General features: G+C 42.0%; 1 long non-coding RNA gene across 1 annotated transcript in view; it reads right to left on the reverse strand.

The window, feature by feature from the left end:
* LOC307259869 overlaps window positions 1–19310 on the reverse strand; it is a 143315-nt gene that overhangs the window by 14874 nt on the left and 109131 nt on the right. The window lies entirely within an intron of this gene.

Below are 19310 nucleotides of genomic sequence, written 5' to 3' on the forward strand. Positions count from 1 at the left end.
AAGGGTAATAGGCCTAATGACCACCTAAAAAAAATGTATATGGATTATAGTTAATAGTTTTGTCTTCACTGTCGTTCTGCTCCAGTTTTGCCGTGGGTAATGAGAGTGGTTATTCTCATTCATTTCAGTCCATGATCTTGATCTAATTAAAGACCTCATCCCTGCCACCTCATTTTCATAAGCTGTTCCCTTCAATTACATCTGACAAGTGAGCACAGCCACATATTAACCTCCTTCATGAAGAGGTGCTGTGCCTCCCTTATCTCTCTCCAATCTCAAAATAACAGAAAGGCCAATTCAAAGGTAATTCCACTTCCTTGAAAATACCTTTTTTGGAAAACACATCTGGATGGCAATGGCACATTGCCAACCTATGACATGTTTCCTGATAAAGATGACAAAATAGTGCCATGCAATGCCATTTTGGACCTATGTGTGTTGACCATATGTCTCACTGTACATAATGTTTTTTACCTTCCACAAAGAGCAAGAGTTGGTCTGGAGAGATTTCACTCTGGAGCTATAACTCTTTTGAAGGACCTGACCCCATTTGCCCATCCAAATCATATTAGAGCAAATAAAACAATTTATTGCTTCAATTAAATGGATATAACATCATTTGCAGTGTCAGTGAATGCAAAGTGACATGTTTATTTCAACTTGGTTAAGAATTTATACTATAAAACGGAATCGGTTGACATTTTGGGAAATCATTTTCTTTCTTTCTGTTCAGCTGCTGAGACGATCGATACCATAGAGTTAGAGCCAGGAAGTCACTGCACCTGACAGCTGTTTGCCGTGAACTATTTCCTGCATGTGAGCCCCTAATAAAACCCCTGCAAATTTCAGTCTGTGTAGTGATTGAACAAAAAATGTGTTAAGAAGTGAGATGTAATAGTGTTGCAAGGTGTATTTTTGAACTTTGGATAGTCTGGCTATCTTTTTTCATTTACCTTCAGCCTTTATGCTAAGCTAAACTCATTGCCTGCTGTTCCAGCTCCATATAGGCCTACTAAACCCAAACATGTAAGAGTGGATAGAATAGGATAGAAACATTCCGCCAAATTGAAATATCAGTTATCGTGTTGGCAGCATTTTCTTCACCTCTAGCACCCAGTGAAGTTAGATAGCGCTAGGGTCAGATGTCATGAGCTCCTTCACTCTCCCAGACCATCAGAGGCCCCGGAGAGGCCCAACTCCCTGCCCAAACAGACACACAAAGGAACAGTAGCACACATCCCCCGCAGCCCATACACATTATTTATGAATGGGAGTGGTGCCTCTCCCCGTCCTCTTGTAGTTTTGGAATGTGCGGGATCGATTTAAGACGGGAACACAGTTGGCTCTTAAGACACAATGCAGAACACAACCACTCAGAGGAAAAGTGAGCTCCTGGGCAATTAGTGTCATCATTGCTGCTCATGTGCTTGGCGGACTGGATAAACAGTGGCGGAAAATGGTTAGGCATGTGGGTAGCATGGGTGATTATGATCAGATCAGATCTGAAGTGCAGCAGCGCAAGAAAACACACTTAACACTGTTAACCAGGTGACGGAGAAAATACAAGTTGTTTCCTGTGACAAGATAGATCACAAGAAGCTTGCAGCTAAGTATATCAGGTGTTATAGATATTGCAAATAACTGCTGATATCAATACTTTTAATTAACCTAAAATTTTAATGAATCAAATAATTGTTAAGTCTATCAAATGACAGGTTAGGAATAGTAGTCCAAACCCAAAGTTATTCCATGATATAAAACAGAGAAAAGCAACCGATTCTCACATTTAAGAAACTAGAGCCAGAAGTATCTACATTAACTTATTAAAAAAGCAGTACATTGTTTAATCATCAGCTATCAAAGTCATGTCCCCTATTTCAGGTTAATCAACTGATCAAAATAAGTGACTCATTGTTAGTCTGCACTAGTTTTCAAAGGTTCATTCTAGGCACCATTTGCATATAAGGTATCCACATTAATTCATCATCAAGCAATTTGTACAAGTTCTCCAGTGATACTCACACACTCACACAGTCACAGTCACATATTATGCATTCCCTGACAGCTTCACTGACACGCATGTGACAACAAGGTCAGGTGCGGTTGTAAACAGGAGCGAGACAATAGTTTCTCTGAGCAATCCATAGCTCATAGACTTCTGGGGAAACCCACGCTCTAAACCTCGTTAATACTCTGTTTACGCTACACGTGTACGTGCGCGCCTGTGTGGGAGGGCAACATCTACCAGTCTCTCCTTATTGCCTAAGCCACAAGTTATTGAGAAAACAAATGTCAGTTGGAGGGCGTTGTCTGTTTGGTCTCTACTCTGAGAGTTAGCCTTTCCATCCCGCTACTTGGAGCAAATCTAATTTGATTAAGAGGGCCAGTGAGGGCAGGCATTGAGGGAGAGAGATTATTGGATAACATGGCACCAAGGATGACAATAGAGAGATGAGAGGAAGTGAAATGGAGAGAAATATGGAATTGAGTGATTTTGTGGGAGAGAGTGGGAGAGAGACACTCGGATAGAGCGAAAGAAGAGTGTCTCTCCCATGGGGGGGATGAGGCTTGGGATCAGCGCCCGGTATGCCACTGCACTGTCATCTGTGAGCCGCCTTTGTACACGTATGGAGGCCAGCATATATCCCATGATCCTCGGCTATTATCCATGACCCAACTCCTTGTATTCGGCCTCCCAAACTCTCCTCCATATTTCTTCTCTCCCCTCTTTCCTTTGCCTTTCCTCTTACTTCATATTTCCCTTTTCCCTATATCCTTCCTTTTGCCTCTATCCCATAAAGCTCCTTACTCTTCTTACTTCACTCTTTCTCTATCTCTTCTTCTTTCTACTATTGCCAAAGCACAGCTAGATGTTGGGCCTTTGCCACCTCCGTGAAAACAGATGACAGTGTTTTGTTTTGTTTTCTGCCTCACTGCCGCAGACCCCCCCTCCGGGAACGGTCTGTCTGCCTTGGAGGACATGGGGGGAAATGAGAAAGATTGATTAATTTAAAACGCATGCTCTCCTCTGTTTTCTCCGAGCCCCCCTTCAAGAGGACATGCTTGCTCAATAAGAAATTGAGATGGAAGATCATGGGAGCTTATTCATCATGCCATGTATTCCATTATAAATAATGTGTGTAATGTGCAAACAAGGCCGGCTACTTTGTGTGTTGTGGCCTTTGACTGATACTGCTATTATTTGTTCTGTGAACAAGTTTTTTTGATAGTGGAATGGTGAAGCGATTGATATGCCAAACCCGGGCCGGACAGAGAGGGATTCTTTTGTTGAATTTATAATAGCATACACAGCTCCATATTCAGTTAGAAATAAAGAGAACATTGACAATTCTCAAATAAAAACAGGCAGCTGTGTAAGCCTTTTGCCTCTTTTAATGTAAAATAATATGATTGCTCTCAGAAGTGTAGCTGTTCTTTTTTTCCCAAATCAAAATACATAGATTATCCCAAATTATTAGTTAAATTCAGTGTTGCTCCTCAAAATAACTAGGCTTTCAAAAAAACACTGGACATTGAGTAATCAGTATGATAACAGATCATACCAGAAATAGGGAAGAGATGCACCCTGATGCCTTGTGACCACGTGCATTAGCACTTCTAGACCACATGTCATTCTCAAGTCAGATGCTAGGCTGGGATGAACAAGCGGTCCTTTTATCGCTAACTCAGTTATTCAATTCTTTCAACCTCTTCGAACATTGAAGACTGTTTGGCTTGCTAACACCACTTAGCTGTGGCAGCATCCTTTACAGGAGAGGTGGGACCGACAACTGATACTTCAGATTCCATTAAGTTCAAATTAGTTCACTACTTCTGCAGTTTTAAATGGAAAATACTTTCCCGACTGAAAATAATATTCCGGAACTTTTTTGTTCATCATATTGAGAAACTTTTTCACTGAAGAGACACAAACGTTTTCAATAAATCTGCATCAATAAAAGATAATTGGCCACTAGAGGGCGGTGGAACAAGTTATTAACATTACATTGACATATTATCGCCTTAGAAAGTTGTTATGGTCAAACTGTTGCCCATTTACCTACAGACAATGGCATTTCCAAAAGCCTACATTACATTACAGTCATGTTTATAACAATCTTAAAAATTTTAATCTGTTCATATATAGCCTACTGTATATGAAACTTTTTTTTCTCCATCAACTCCAGAATAGGGAAATGTCGGACTATTATAGCTACTAAATGCACAACTATGACCAGCTTGTTGCAAACTGTGTGTGCTTGCTGTTTGGTGCTGGGTGGATAGTGTATAGGGGTTTTATCAAAACTTTTTCACAGAAAACCCCTTGGTGCGCCTGGAAACGAGATTGAGGAGAGCAGGACTGAACCAAAACGGGCAAGAAAACCAAAATAACGAGCTGGAAGATGCTAACCGCTCCGTAGTTCTGAGGATAATTTCAGTTTGGTGATTATTCTTTAAAGTTTCATCTCTACAAACATACTACACATGGTTCAATCGTACACATGACAGTATACTTTTGTATCTGGACCAGCACCCATTGATTTATGTCTCATGTCCCAGCACCTCATGCATGCATGGACACTGCGTTATGCCCACAAACGAGCTACAGTATTGTATGAATGAAGTGTTCTATTTTGGTTATCTTATCAATAGAGGATCTGTCTTATGTCAGTATCCCGGGCCCCTGTTTCGTCTGTGAGAAGTCTTCATGAAGGAGTGCAGGGACAATGGGTGACTTGATTGCAGAACGTATCCCTTTGGATCACATGTATGGAAGAATGCAGGAACATGACCTAGCCAGAACCAATGTGGTTTGGCCCTTGTGGATTGTGAACGGTTTTGGTTAAAAGCCTTGATCTAACTCGCCGACTCGCTATACAGAGACCAGAGGTTCATCAAGGTCTGCCATGAGACTGTGCTTCAAAAGACGTTTGTGAGTCATTCCAAGCAAGAAAAACTAAATGTATCAGTTGTTGTCTGCAGTGCATGGAGCATCAGAAACAAAAAATCTATTGACTAACATTTCCTCTTCCGCTGTTGTTTCTCTGTGGAAGTTCCCTTTACATGCCTCAGCACTTTATATGTGGTGCTTACATGGCATCCTACAATATACGGTATACAGTGTGCATAGTATACATTTAAAGGTATTTGACTCTCTTATCCAATGTATGACTAGATTCAAGCCTCTTGTCACTCTGGTAAACAAGATCTTAGCTACACACGTCCTTATCTCTCGGTCAATGTTTATCAAGAAATCCTCGGTACTCGAGCTTGAGGTGGGGGTTAAATCCTCAAAGAAATAATCCACTTAAAATTGTTAACTCTGAGGCGTCGTAGTGGCTCAGCAGGTGCTCGTGAGTTTCAATCTGAGTCATGGCTTTTGCAGCACATCTCCCTCTCTCCCCAAGCTTTTCCCTCTATTTTCATTGTAGGCAGTCTAATGAAGCATGGCTGCCATAAAAATAACCATTAAGGGGAGATTATCTCCCTCTCACCTCTCTCTCAATTTCCCTCCATCTCTCACTGAGTTTGGAATGCACCAGTGCAATCACCCCCACTGAGAATAGCAGCCATATTGGGTAATTTTGTCTTACATAAGGGAGAGTATTGCACACAACAAGACATGTAAAAACAACATCAGGCAAGGCCAGAGGGAGAGAATGCAATCCTCAGCTATTTGTAATGGAGAACAGGGGAGGGGCAGAGGATTGGAAGATGGATGTGATTTCACATTAATTGTGTGGGTTCACAGGAGTGTGCGTGTGTATGTGTGCGTCCACATGGGGTGGGAGGTGTTAGTGGAATTTCTGAGAGCTATGCTGATTTTACAGGCACAGCAGGGATTGTGTGTGTGTGCACATGTAAGCCAGCATGGATGCATGTGTGAGTATGTGTGAGTATGTGTATTGGGAAACATGTGACTTTTGTGGCTATGTGTGTATGTGTGCGTACGTGCGTTTGTGTGTGTGACTGTATGTGTGTGTGTGTGTGTGTGTGTGTGTGTGTGTGTGTGTGTGTGTGTGTGTGTGTGTGTGTGTGCGCGCGCGTGTGTGTGTGTGTGTGTGTGTGTGTGTGTGTGTGTGTGTGTGTGTGTGTGTGTGTGTGTGTGTGTGTGTGTGTGTGTGTGTGTGTGTGTGTGTCTGTGTCTGTGTTGCGGGCCACCAATATTGGCTGGGGAAGGCGAGTGGAATCTTCGGAGTGTGTTGTTAAATTTGCAGTCTGTAGAGACAGAAACAGGCTGGTGAATCTTCAGTCGCTTGCTTTAGTGTACAACAATGTTTTTGTTGCTATGAACATAAACAAACCACACAGGTAGGTAAATACATTTTGTTTTAGTATTTGCTCTTTTACTTTCTTTTAAAGCTCCACTAATTGCCTTTTTTTGTCTACAGTGAATCAGATGCAAGCCCATGTTAGATGGGTGGCAAACCAACAGAGAATCATCGCCAAACTCTGTAGCCATTTTTAACCTCTTGCTTAATGTGTGTCATCATTGGGACACTTTATCAGGATAGCTACTGCACTATTTCCAACCATCACCACTCATCACATTCATGCTACTTTACTGTGTCTACTTCTTCTGTTTGTATGACCCAGCCAGCCTAATGTGTGTTGCACTACTGTGTGGTTTACCAACCCCATTTGAAGTAACAAGCTCTGATGAACCAACTGTGCGCTACCTTCCTAGCACTAAGTTCTGGCCTAGAGGAAGAGAGGCCGACAGGTAACCATGATGTCGCTGGTTCGATCCTGGTACCAGACAGGACTGGGTGTTAGTAGTAAAACTAGTGGTGGCTGGTATTACATCTACGGTGCCCCACCATCTCTACCATTGTGTCCTTGAGCAAGGCACTGAACCCAAACCTACTTTGGCTTACCCTGTGCTCTGACCCCCTCCAAAGTATGAACTTGAGAGGGGATACGCAAAAGGACGAATTTCAATGTGCCTCGTGTAAATGCACTAATAAAGATAACTTAACTTAACTAAGACATCAGTACAGACTGTAACAGGCTGGATGATGAATTAAAGTGAAACATCTACACCCGTGCACTTTCAGATGAAAAGTCAGAACTAGAGAGTAAATTACTTATTAGACTTATTACATTTGCAAGGATAGCCAGAGACATATCAGCCTTACATTGAACTGCCCGCTGCTGTACATGTGAGGGGGCAACGTTTTGCTATAAAAGTTAATCTCGTACATCATACAGTAAAAACGATAGGTCTGTGTGTTGGTCAGCTTGTCCTAGAGCACTGCCCCGAGTCCCTTATGACACACCCTAGTTCAAGTCAGAAACAGGAAGCGCTCGTCCAAATGTTGTCAGTGTCAACTCACCCATCAGTGTGTGTGTGTGTGTGTGTGTGTGTGTGTGTGTGTGTGTGTGTGTGTGTGTGTGTGTGTGTGTGTGTGTGGGTGTGTGTGTGTGTGTGTGCATGTTTCTCATGTGACATTTAGCCATGAGTTGATGTTTTTTTCACAGTTGATTAGTTGACTTCTAACTATATCTTTGTCTAATTAAATATCTGAAATCTTCTGGAAAACTGAAGCGGGTTTTTTATTACTACGTTTTTCGAGTTATGTCGGCATTTTCTAAATTCAGTTTATTTCTCTCATTGCAAGTCACTTCCAACCATCATCATTTAAAAAACATTGTACTATATACAGTATATTAATGACTGCATTTGCACTAATGGTGGACGGGAAACCATTACAATATTGAGACAGGTGACAGTTCAATCGAATCATGCTGTATTTGCTAAGAATAGTATGTACACGTACAAGAAATGTCACCGTTTTTTGTACTCATGCAGAAATAAAGTTAAATACAGGACAACAAAATAACTTTGGGGTACATTTTGGATAAAATCAGCAACTATGGTGCCATCTTTTGTTCACAAATTCTACAATCAATGTTTTAATTGTGCTACTGCTCTGATTCCTCTTCTGACTAAACCTTCTTCATAACAACAGAGGCCGAGGAGGCTCATGGATACTGCAGTAATTGAACCCATCCACCATGTTGAAATAGTGAAATATGGTGGCCATAACATACACCCATATGGTTGTTGTATTAATAAAATAAAATCTGTTTATATTTATAGTGCACAAAATCTAAAATAGCCATTTGCCTCACAGTCCTTACACAATATGACACCCTCTTTCCTTAGACCCTAAGCTCGAGGAAAAACCTCCAGCTAAAGAAAGTTGAGAAACCTCAGGGAGAGTGACAGAGGAAGGGATCCATCGCCCAGGATGGACAGAGATGCAATAAATGTCACGTTAAGTCCCATGTTTCCATGATAAGTAACATTCAGAATATTTTGTGCAGCTGAAAATATTCATTGCATCCATTCTTCTAGCTACGTAACTTCTAGCAGCTGAAGCTAAGCTATTGAAATAATATGTTTAATTAATTGTCTTAACCAGGCTGTTTATCTATGACAAGTTATGTGAAGCAGTTATTTGATAAGGTACGGTTGATGTGCTTGGTTTGACACGTAAGCCTTTTTGTTAGAGGTGGGCTTGCTAAAAAAAAAAGAGTCCAGCTCAAACCAGCTGTCGGCCAGGCCTGCCCTCCCCCGTAGTGACAGCAGTGCAAATAGAATAGAGATTGAAGGGGGCTCAGAGTAAAAAAAACACATAACTTTTGAATTTTAATAATTAACTGTCACATACCCACCCACAGTAGAATGGGTGTAGTCTGGTTGAAAATGGACAACAAGGCCTTTTTAAATGCCAGGGAAGTGGGATTTGTCATGTGTGGGTTGTAATTGAATTCAGTCTTGTTGTTTGTAATATATTACCATATGATATTTGAGTTACACAAATCTAAATCAAATGTTCGTGTGGCAAACTTTGGAACTTTAAGATGGATCAGACACACAAATGTCTGTATACAGAGATTGACCCAGATAGTTTTTGACCCATCAGTTGACACACTTTTCTCCTCTGACACGGGCCAGAGAGATATTCTGTTTTCATATCAGCCATAAAAGGGCTATTCAGTACGCTCAACAATGCTGCTTAGCCAAGCTAGTCATTCTTGGAATTGCAATTTATCATGTCTTTTTATAATTTTTAACTGTGTTAAACCCTGGATGAATGCTGCAAGTGCCTGTTCCCAGCTTTGATTTCTTGATTTCGAAGAGCAGCATTGTTTTTTTTTTGGATCACATTCATTCAACCGAGCATATATTGCAGGCCTGGTATAACCTGTCAGCTCTCCATTTAAATCGAGCTGGATATCTCATGAGGTGATTGCAATAAAGTTTCAGTCTGGCTCGCTGAGAAATTGTGAAAGCCAATTACAAATGAATCATGTTTTCACTTTGCTGCTCCTCTCTCATGCTCTCCGTCTCTGGGATTATCCATCTATCATTCAATTGCCATTTCTCTCTCCAAACAAAAGGTGGACCGAAATGCCCAGACCAACGTGCAAAATCCACACGACTGACCTGAATTGCCCTCTTTTTCCTTTGCTTCCTCTGTTACTGTGTTCCTCTGTCACTGCCACCCCACCCCTTCATTTCCTCTCTCGTTCTCTCTCTCCGTCCTCCCTCCAGCTGTCCTTTTCCTCAATGTGAACCCAACACATAAGGTGTTTTTGTTAGTTTTGTTTTACTTCATGCTGCTCTGTGTGTAATCATCATTTGCCCAGCTCTTCACCTGTTTATCAGGATCTCACTTTGTGAAAACACTTGAATGCAGGGAGGGTGTTTCCAAGGTTACCGCAGAGGCACTAAATAACTGTGACAGCTGTGGCTGGGGACTCTAGTCAAGCAAAACGATATCGCCATAGATACAGAGTGCCAGTAAACAACGGCGCCTATTCTCCACGATGCTCTTACAACAAACAAATTGGTATCACAAACTCAAACAGACATAAACATGAGCCTGATTCTTTAAACAGGTGAAAGCTTGTGCCATGTGTGTGTGAGCAGTGGAACAGGAGGTGGTTTGGTATTCAAAAGGCTTGATACACCACACTGTGGCAAAGTCAGCCAGTGGCCACGAATCTCAGCTTTTTAGGGAAGAGACCCAAAACTGCAGTGCAAACATCTTTGCACCAACACAAACCTTTCCATTATGTTACATCTACTTTACTGAGAGGTTAGGCGGTAGTGGAAAATGTCTGGATTGTAATCTCCACAGTAGTGTGTCTCTGGCCATCTGTGCTGCAGTGTTGGTGTGTGTGCAGTGTGCCTGTGTGACGTCTGTTCTGTGCCCATGCGGCTGGTGCTGCATTCATTTCTCAGTCACCCAAAAGCAGATGTCACCAGGACGACAGGGAGCGGCATATTGCTGCGGCGACCGACGGGTGGCAGGTTGAAGGTGTCTCCGCCCCGCCGTGCCCAGCAGATGGAAGCTGAGGTCATTATCTGCTGCTCTGTTCATCTCCTTAGCCACATACACACACACACACACACACACACACACACACACACACACACACACACACACACACACACACACACACACACCAGTATACCCTCTCTCCCTCTTAATGCATCGTTGCACTGCAAAGGTGCATCAGATCGGTGACTACTGTGATTGGCATACAACGCAAACACATTATTAAGCGCCTTACATCATGCAAACACATTAGGGCACCTTAAACTGTTTGTCCTGCTGTCAGTTAAGACTCATTAACACAGGTCTTCTCTGTGGGTGTGATAAATGTTTCCTTGTTTCCAGAGGATCCAGCATCCCAACCCCTGATAACGGGGATGGAAACTATTCACTGTGGCACAGCAGTAGGCCTATAAGTGTGCTCTGCCTCCCAATTGTAGAGCCACTTCATTTCCTAATAAAGAGCAGAGTAAAGAAAGAAAGAAAAAAACAGCGATAAGTGGTCATTCAGAACAAATAAACCAAGTCAACAACTACATGCAGAAAGTAGGGCAGCATGGAAAGAAGCGCTCTGCCACAGCAGGCAGCAATTCCTGGTTTATTACGCTGCCAGCATCCTTCTATAATAAGCTGTGCAGGCAGTATGGAGGACATGTTAAATCCATGTTTACATGCACCGTGTCATGTCCTTTCTGTGTGGCATGCTTCAGACAGCTGTCAGTAACAGAGGGTTTCCCTGACCACTGCAGCATGGAATGGCTATCTAGAAAGCTATGGAGTGTCAGCAATTATCCCTGAAAACTGCCGCAGGCTACAGTATATTGAGCAAATTTCCCTTCCTGTGTTCCTACTGCTCCTGCTTCTCTTTGCTGTGGATTCTTCTCCTCTCTTACACATACGAGACACCCACTCCAGATGTATGATGCTGTGCATTATTGAGGCCATGGGGGTATTTTGTTTGTGTTAGTGCAATGATGTTTGCATCTCTGGCGCCTGTCCAAATGTGCCGGGTAATTCTTGTTTGCTTGCTCTCTTGGTTAAAGCTGCATTGTAACTCTTTAACTACATACAGGTAGCTTCTCCTACGAGTGAGCAAGTGAGAAGTGTTTTTACAGCCGCGCACACATGTGGCACACAGACGTGCCGAACACCAGCTCACTGGGGCGTTGCAGTCTGGCCATAAGCTTCATTTTATAGAGCTACTGAAATGATCAAAGGTTAGGCTTGTATAAGATGGCTTCCCATTTGGTTTTATTTCCCACTCATTTTTAACAGCATGTTTGTTAATTGTTGTCATTCATATGGGTAATAGGGTAAAGCTAAAAATCTGTATTGTTTTTAGGTCAATATTACTGTGAAAATGCTAAAAAGCCATATTTGTTTGATGCACTCTTCTTAAATCTGAATCACTCGCACACATATTCAATGGCAGTGCATACACACATCGACACATGCATATACTGTACACATGTGCCCATTCTGTTTTGTCCATTCAGCCCTGTTGAATTTTAAATTAATGTTAAGTTTATTTAAACACCAAATTGGTTTAGAATCTTTTGCATTCTTTCTTTTCTGCTTAGCACTCAGTATTGCTCTATTAAGTGAATTAACAGATACCTAGAATATTATAGTCAAGTCGAATGTATTTATTGTACAACACAGTATCACATACAGTGTCCCAAATGGGCCTAACATTGTTTACTTGCTCTATACGTCTGGCCACACAGTGACAGCCCATATCAACCATTAATAATTCTATTAAGGTGGAGACTGGTTGGTGTCCAGACGGGGAGCTCAATCATTAACATAATTCCAGACTGTGAGGCACACTTCGGTCTGCTGTGAGGCTGCATGTGTGTGTCCTCCTCCTCCCCCCGCAGCACTGGTGCATCTCAGTGAAGCATTTTTTTTTGGCCCCTGTACCATTTTTAGTGAGTAATCGTGGGGCTTTGGAGCTCTCAGTCCCCCCATTTACATGTCAAAACCTCCCCCGGCTCTGGATGTAAGGGACCCAATTTGGAATGACAAAGCTCGGGCCTGAGACAGCTGATCCACAAAGGGGGCCTGGTTAAGTTCTTCCTCCCAGTCACCAGCTGCTCCACTGACCCATAGTACCTCTTATTCAGCAAACACACACAGGAGAGACGGGGGGAATGCATGCAGCCACGTGCACTCGTGTGCAGCTACACAGCAACTCAGTATTGGGCATCATTATAATATTTGCTCTCAGTTCATGGTCAATTTTGAGGACACGCTGATGAAACACTGCAGTTGTATCTGCATATATTAGTGGCATGCCTTTCCCCAATGTGGAAACAATGTTGCCCTTCCTTGTATTTACAGCCTGATTTTTTAAAGCATTCCAACAATAAACACTACTAAGTTGTTAATAAGAAAGCTTGCTTGCTGATCTTTTTTTTTCTTCTTCTCAAATTCCAAAGTGCTTCTGCTCCAAAATCAGGTCACACCAACAAATGCTTCCGTGGTTGTGTCTTCTGGGGTCTCTGTGACATTACTGCTTACTGATGAATTCCAGTGCATGCAGACTTTTTTTTTTGTTTCAAACACTTTATTTCATTATTTATTTCACTTCCTTATTTTTTTTTTAAAGACAACACCGCGCAGAACATCAGGTGAACTGAACTGTCATTGATTTGTTTAACACTGCCCTGCGTGCGTGTTTGTGCAGAGCCTGTGTCACATGGAGCGCCACTCTATTTGTGACTGCCTCTGACACAAAGTGGCTTAGGGATTTGTCACCTCCCTCCCTTTGCATTGTGTGCTGGAATGACAGGATACTGGCTGGAACTTGTAGGTCACACCCAGCGTGTTTTTCTTGGATTTGTGCTCGCTCGTCGACCAAATGGGAACACGTTTTGCTCCCACTCCGGTACACCCACTTTCCACCTCATGCACCTGACCTCTAAGAACCGACAGAGTAATACACACTGGACTGAGAGATGTTAAGAGAGTAATGACAGGAGAAGATAACTGCAGGATCAGGCCCAGATGGTGAGGTATATGGCCGGCAGCTCTCGTTGATGCCACCGAGAGATTACATAAGTAGATTTTAACGCAGCGAAAAGGGGGACATGTTTCATTAGCGTCACCGGTGCCAGATCTATATTTGGAGCAGCATGAGCCCACAGAAACAGACGTGCAGGGATGAAAATAGCCTATAATAGCCCAGTTTCCAGAGCTTTATTCCATTCTACTCTCCTCTTGCCACAAGGATAGTGACAGACGGAGCACACTCCACAGAGAGCCGCTCTATTCACCCAATCACAGCACTCTCTCGGGCCGGGGAAGGAAAGGAGGATAGAGTGTGGGAAAAAGGAGAGGGGTGGAGGAATGGGGGGGATGGAGATACAGGAAGATAAGATATGGTGACAAGAATGAGGTTGGAGCTGTGTGGTTGTTAGAAAAAAGCATTAAGGAATGATAAGTACAAAAGAGTTGAGAAGCTTTACTGCCATGCAGGAATATGTAACAGTCAAATGCAATAACCTTAATCTGTTATAGGCTACAGAGGGATTATATTACTGTGTTTGCTAAACATCTTTTTCTATTCAACATAATTTGCCTAATATCTCCATTTTTACAAGAATTCAATAATATACAGCTTTATGTATGTGTACTGTACATATATTTGTACATTTTCCTGGGAAAAAAGTCATTTGCTACATGCATTCCTCTCGTCCCCAGACTTGAGTGCAACAGAAATGTATTTTTATTTCTAGTCAGTAGAGTCCAGAAGTGCTCCCTGGCCTCACCAGACAGTCACAGTCAATGCTGCTACAGATGCGTGGGGGAGCTGGGAGGGATGGTGTGGTAGAAACCCAATCTCCTCATATTGGGTGCCCATTGCCCCCAGAGAGAAAGCAAGAAACAAGAGGCCCAGCTGTCCTTAACAAAGGACCTGCCCCTCACCAGCCACCACTCAAAAGGCCTCATTCAGTGCCTTGGCTCTCCAAAGGACCGCTTCCAGGGAGACTAGCCAGGACATGCTCACATTCAAGGCAGACGTGTCTATCTCTATTTGTGTGTTTGTGTATCTCTGAATGCATACATGCTCAAGCACGCACATGCATGTTATTTGTTGCAAGGAAATAACCATTAAAAAAAATCTAGTTTTGTTCACTAAGTTTCTGGATCCACTTTTTTCTGCAGCGGTTGCTTTTTAAGACAACTATGCACCATAGCTCTTGTTAAGTGAACTTTGGTCTGTTTTTAGTGTCAGCTTTGTAAGTTACACTAGGCGTTTGATACTCACATGATTTCAAATTTAAGTATCGGCAGAGGCTTTTCTAATGTATCCACTTTTTCTCAACTTGCACAATCTAGACCCAGGTCATGATTCACAGGATCCACCATATCCAAGAATATCTTTCCTCGAAGACCGTACCTGGAAATTGCAGCTTCAGGCTTGCAGCATACAGCATTTAGAGATCTGTATCTTCAGTAAACAATTCCAAACACTTTTCCAACCACCTGTCATCTCTGCTATATAGTTTGCAGAAACACACTGTTCAAATCATTGTGGTTTTTTTTGGGCTGTGTTTTCTGTTGAATAAACTAGTGTTCGAAGCCATATGTGTTTATCCCATTTATACCCATCCCCAAACACTTCCATTTTTATTTGGAAGGGAAAGGGGGGGTGGGGCTACATCTGCAGACAGTCGATCTGACCCACGAAACAAGAAATCCCAGCAGGTTTGATCGTAGGCCATATGTTATGATATTTATTTTGCTAATGTCGTGCATCTGTTTGGTACTCAGTGAAGAACTGCGATCTTTGCATGTTGCAGTAGAAGATAGTATTTAAAGGTTAATTCAATGACAAGTATTTTCAACAATAATTACCTTACACTTTGCATGGTGAAGATGTGCAAAGGACCTAACCCATCTGTTACAGCATGTTGTGAAAAATCCTATTATTTATTTGCAAACACTTGATGATTGGCATCTACTCTCCATATTAATTAAGCGTTTCTCCCATGATCATCTCCATTCCCCTTTCGGTTGTCAGTTTATATTGTGTGCTAGCTGTTGATTGTTGATGTGGATGATATGTTCGGGGTGATAAGTGTGTGCATAAGAGAACAGAGTTTTGAACCAATTCATTCGGGAGATAGACGTGTGGGCGAGACAAAGAGAAAGGATGACGTTGTGCGCGGTGGTGTTTTGTGAAGGTGACGGTCCCCTGGGTATTCCCGCAGAGCGAGGTCTTTATTTCATGCAGCACAAACACAGCCAGCACTCCACAGGGGAAAGCTCCAGTCAGTTCTAGTATAGGGCTTAAAGCAAGGGCTGCCCCTCCCCCCATCACAAGGATGATCCTAACACACACACACACACACACACACACACACACACACACACACACACACACACACACACGAACAAGAACATGGGCATGCATGCAAGCTACACATATGCTCAAAGGCATATAGGAGAATGCTTCCACACACACACACACGCACACACAGACACACACATGCACGCACACACAGACACACACACACACACACACACACACACACACACACACACGCGCACAGGGGGTTGGCCTCTTTCTCCTTCACACACTCACTGTGCCCTCCCTCTGTTTATTCATGGCGACCCCAGTGCTGATACCATCTCATTCTATCTCAATTACATCAGCCAACTCCCTATCCTCCTCAGCAAGAACTGTTTTTCTTCTTCCCTTACGCTTGCAGCCTCTGTCAGATTTCTGTCTCCTTTAAGCAGAATTTGGGGTTATATAAAAATGAGCTCCATATCCAATTAAATACAAATTAATAATAAATATGAACACTATGATTGGCACCTTTGTCAGGCATGGGTTTGATGGTTTGAACCCCAAACTAACAAAGACGAATAGGAGCATGGTTTAAAGACACGCTCCAAGGGAAATGTTTGGGCACTTGCATTCAATTGCATCACCACTCTTTGTTACTCCAAATGATAAGCCATACTGGTCACACACATTATAAACTCAAGGATTTGCAAAGCATAGCATGATGTAATTTGACAAACATTCATACAGGATGCAACACCTGTAAAATAAGATTGACCAATTGTGCTCTTGTGATCATGTCATGTTATTAAACGGCCCTTTTATTCCTTTGATTCCCGTGCTACGGGAATAGCTCTCTGGTCAAGTGGTACCCTCTTATTTCTCCAAGAGCACTAGACTTAATCAACTGCCTTTTGAAAGTCAGCTCCCAAAGATCTTCTTTAAATGCATTGTTGTACAATTAACTGTGATAACGATGGAAGCTGCTATTGGGGTTGTTTACTGTGAAGTGAATTTCCTCTCTGCAGTGCTTTGATGCATAAATTATTAGTCTATTGTTTACTGAGACAAGTGTTTTGTCATATTGGCTCTGATAGCACATGATAATCTGTTGCAGTTATTGCTTACAATGACATTGTTCACATTTGGTGTTGGTTTGCTTCTTGGTTTCGTTCGTTTATGTTTTTTTTTTTTTTTTTTTTTCCTGTTTCCTGAATGTGTTGGTTAATCTACGCCTATCCGTTACAAACTATGAACACACACAAACACACACACAGACACACAGGATAAATGAAAGTCTGCCATTGAACTTCTGCAATGTAGTGGCCGTCCACTTCCTGTGATAGACAATAACAGGAAGTGGTTAACAAGGTCGCCAACAGGCTTCCCTAGTAGTGGAAATGCATGCAATTCCTTCCACAACAACAAACTGAATATCAGAGAACACAGTGGAGAGTTCTACAGAAATGATTTGTTCCCACAAAAAGGGCAGGAAAAGGTGAGGTCTCATATTTGGCCAAGCCATTCATTGTCATGTGACCGGCTAATGTACAAACACATGATCATGGGTGTGTCTGTGTAGGTTCTGTTAAATATTATGTTTGTGTACAATATCTATCTATAAAGCAAAAAACGTCTGTCTGTCTGTGTCTGTGTGTCTGTGACTCGTATATCTCTCTCACTGTTAGTCAGATCAGCCTGAGCTTCAGGATATTGCTTGCGCACGGCATGAAGGTGTGCATCCCTGATTGATTATGAAGTTTTGACCAAATAGTAGAAGTTATCATATTTATATCATGCTGGCGGCGAATACATGCGCACACTGAAGGCCAAAGTAACGACGGGCATGAAGCGGCATGAAGTAGTCTCCGGCTAAACCCTGCCTCCCTCTGATTTGATTGGCTGCTGCGACCAAAGCTTGAAATGAGTGACGAGCGGGACACACACAGCAGACCTGCTTCCTACGGGCACTGCACTAGTCATTACAAACTAAAGCAGATGTAAGATATCTAGCCTTTTCATTTTGTTGTTGGATGGGGTATTAATTTATCTCTGTATACAAACAACATATTCTTTCCAGATTATTTTCGGGGTAGCTGCAGAAACAATGTAGTTTGATCGTATAAATATGATTAATCTAAAACTCTGAAGTAATTGGTTTGCTGTTAAAACAAGATTATAAGGGTTTACACGCTCACGATGACATTACTAACATGCTGATGTGTATCAGGTTTACCAATCTCAGTTTAGCTTGTTAGCATGCTTAACTTTGATTGGTAAATCCTATGCTAAACCATTTTTAAACGCAACGTCCATCTGAGGCTGATTAGAATGACATTAGTTTAGCAAGGATTTGGTCATACACCAAAGCCTTGGAAAAAATCCTTATTTGTGATTGTGGGGGCAGGGATGAAAATTCCAAGAAATCCAGGAAAAAATTAAGATATTTCAGTCTGGAGCCAGTCAAGTGGCAAACTGACAGACAGGCATTGCCCTCCTTTTAGCTGTGCCACGAACATGGCAAAACAATTAAATCACACTATCACAGTAAAGGTTGTTTCCCAGGAATTACATTTATATTCTACAAATCAATGTCTTATGCTCATTACAATTTGTGGCAGTTGGGGATCATTGTGGAAACAGAAAACAAACCCTGCGATTTGCATTCTGAGACAAGGTCCTGCATCGCGGGAAATGAGTTATGTTATGGGTAAAAAATGTTTTTGTATAAATTCATGGTACAGGTCAATTAGGAATTAAACTAAATTTAGTTTAGCAAAGGATCATCCTGGAAGACTGACTATTCATGTTTGCACTCTTTATTATCCTCTCTGCCTTATTTTCGCCATGACCTCCAAGAACCAATCATTGCCTTGCTGTCATCATATCAAGACCGTCCTCTCTCTGCTGTCAGCTGTCATTTTAGTTTGATCGATGCAACCTGCCTCTACCCCATTCACCTCCAACCCATCCTCAGTAACCTATTGGAATCCTGCTCCATAGCATTCATGTAGATCTTCCACACTGCCCATCAACCTATTCAAAACCAACAGTGTCTAGACACCATTAGGGAGTTATTCTAAACAAATCATGGCTTCACTACCCTGAAAGGGAGTTGTTGGGTTGGGTCAGGGCACTTATATGAACGAGTCAGGGCTGGACCGAATTAGACTTTGAGATCATTTCTGTTAACGGGTCGTTTCCAGTACTAAGCTTTGAGGGTCCGGGCTGGTATTGGTTTAGGAAAACTGGGCCAATGCAGGAACCATCTTTCCCTTACACCTTTTCCTAAGTGTTTTGAGAGCCTACACATATCCATATGTTAATCATGGTTTATTGCCAGAGCAGATATTGTGGGCCAATACACATTTTGCAGATACATTATTTAATCATTGTTCCTTACATGCATAGTATCGGTTTATATGGCTTGTAAATAATATATCAGCTGCCATTAATGATTTTAAATAATCAGATTTCCAATTGAATACAAAATCCTTCTCCACCACATTATGTATAAGTGAACATTCAAGCTTAATACGCTTATTTAAGCTGTCTGACTCTTAAACATGATCTTAAATGGCACCATAGCAAGTATATTATATACAATCCTTAAAAAAGCATTCGAATGTGCAGCTAGCAGCAAAGTGATGATACTTCTC

Source organism: Ammodytes marinus, assembly GCF_949987685.1.
Source record: "Ammodytes marinus genome assembly, chromosome: 13".
Taxonomy (NCBI): domain Eukaryota; kingdom Metazoa; phylum Chordata; class Actinopteri; order Uranoscopiformes; family Ammodytidae; genus Ammodytes; species Ammodytes marinus.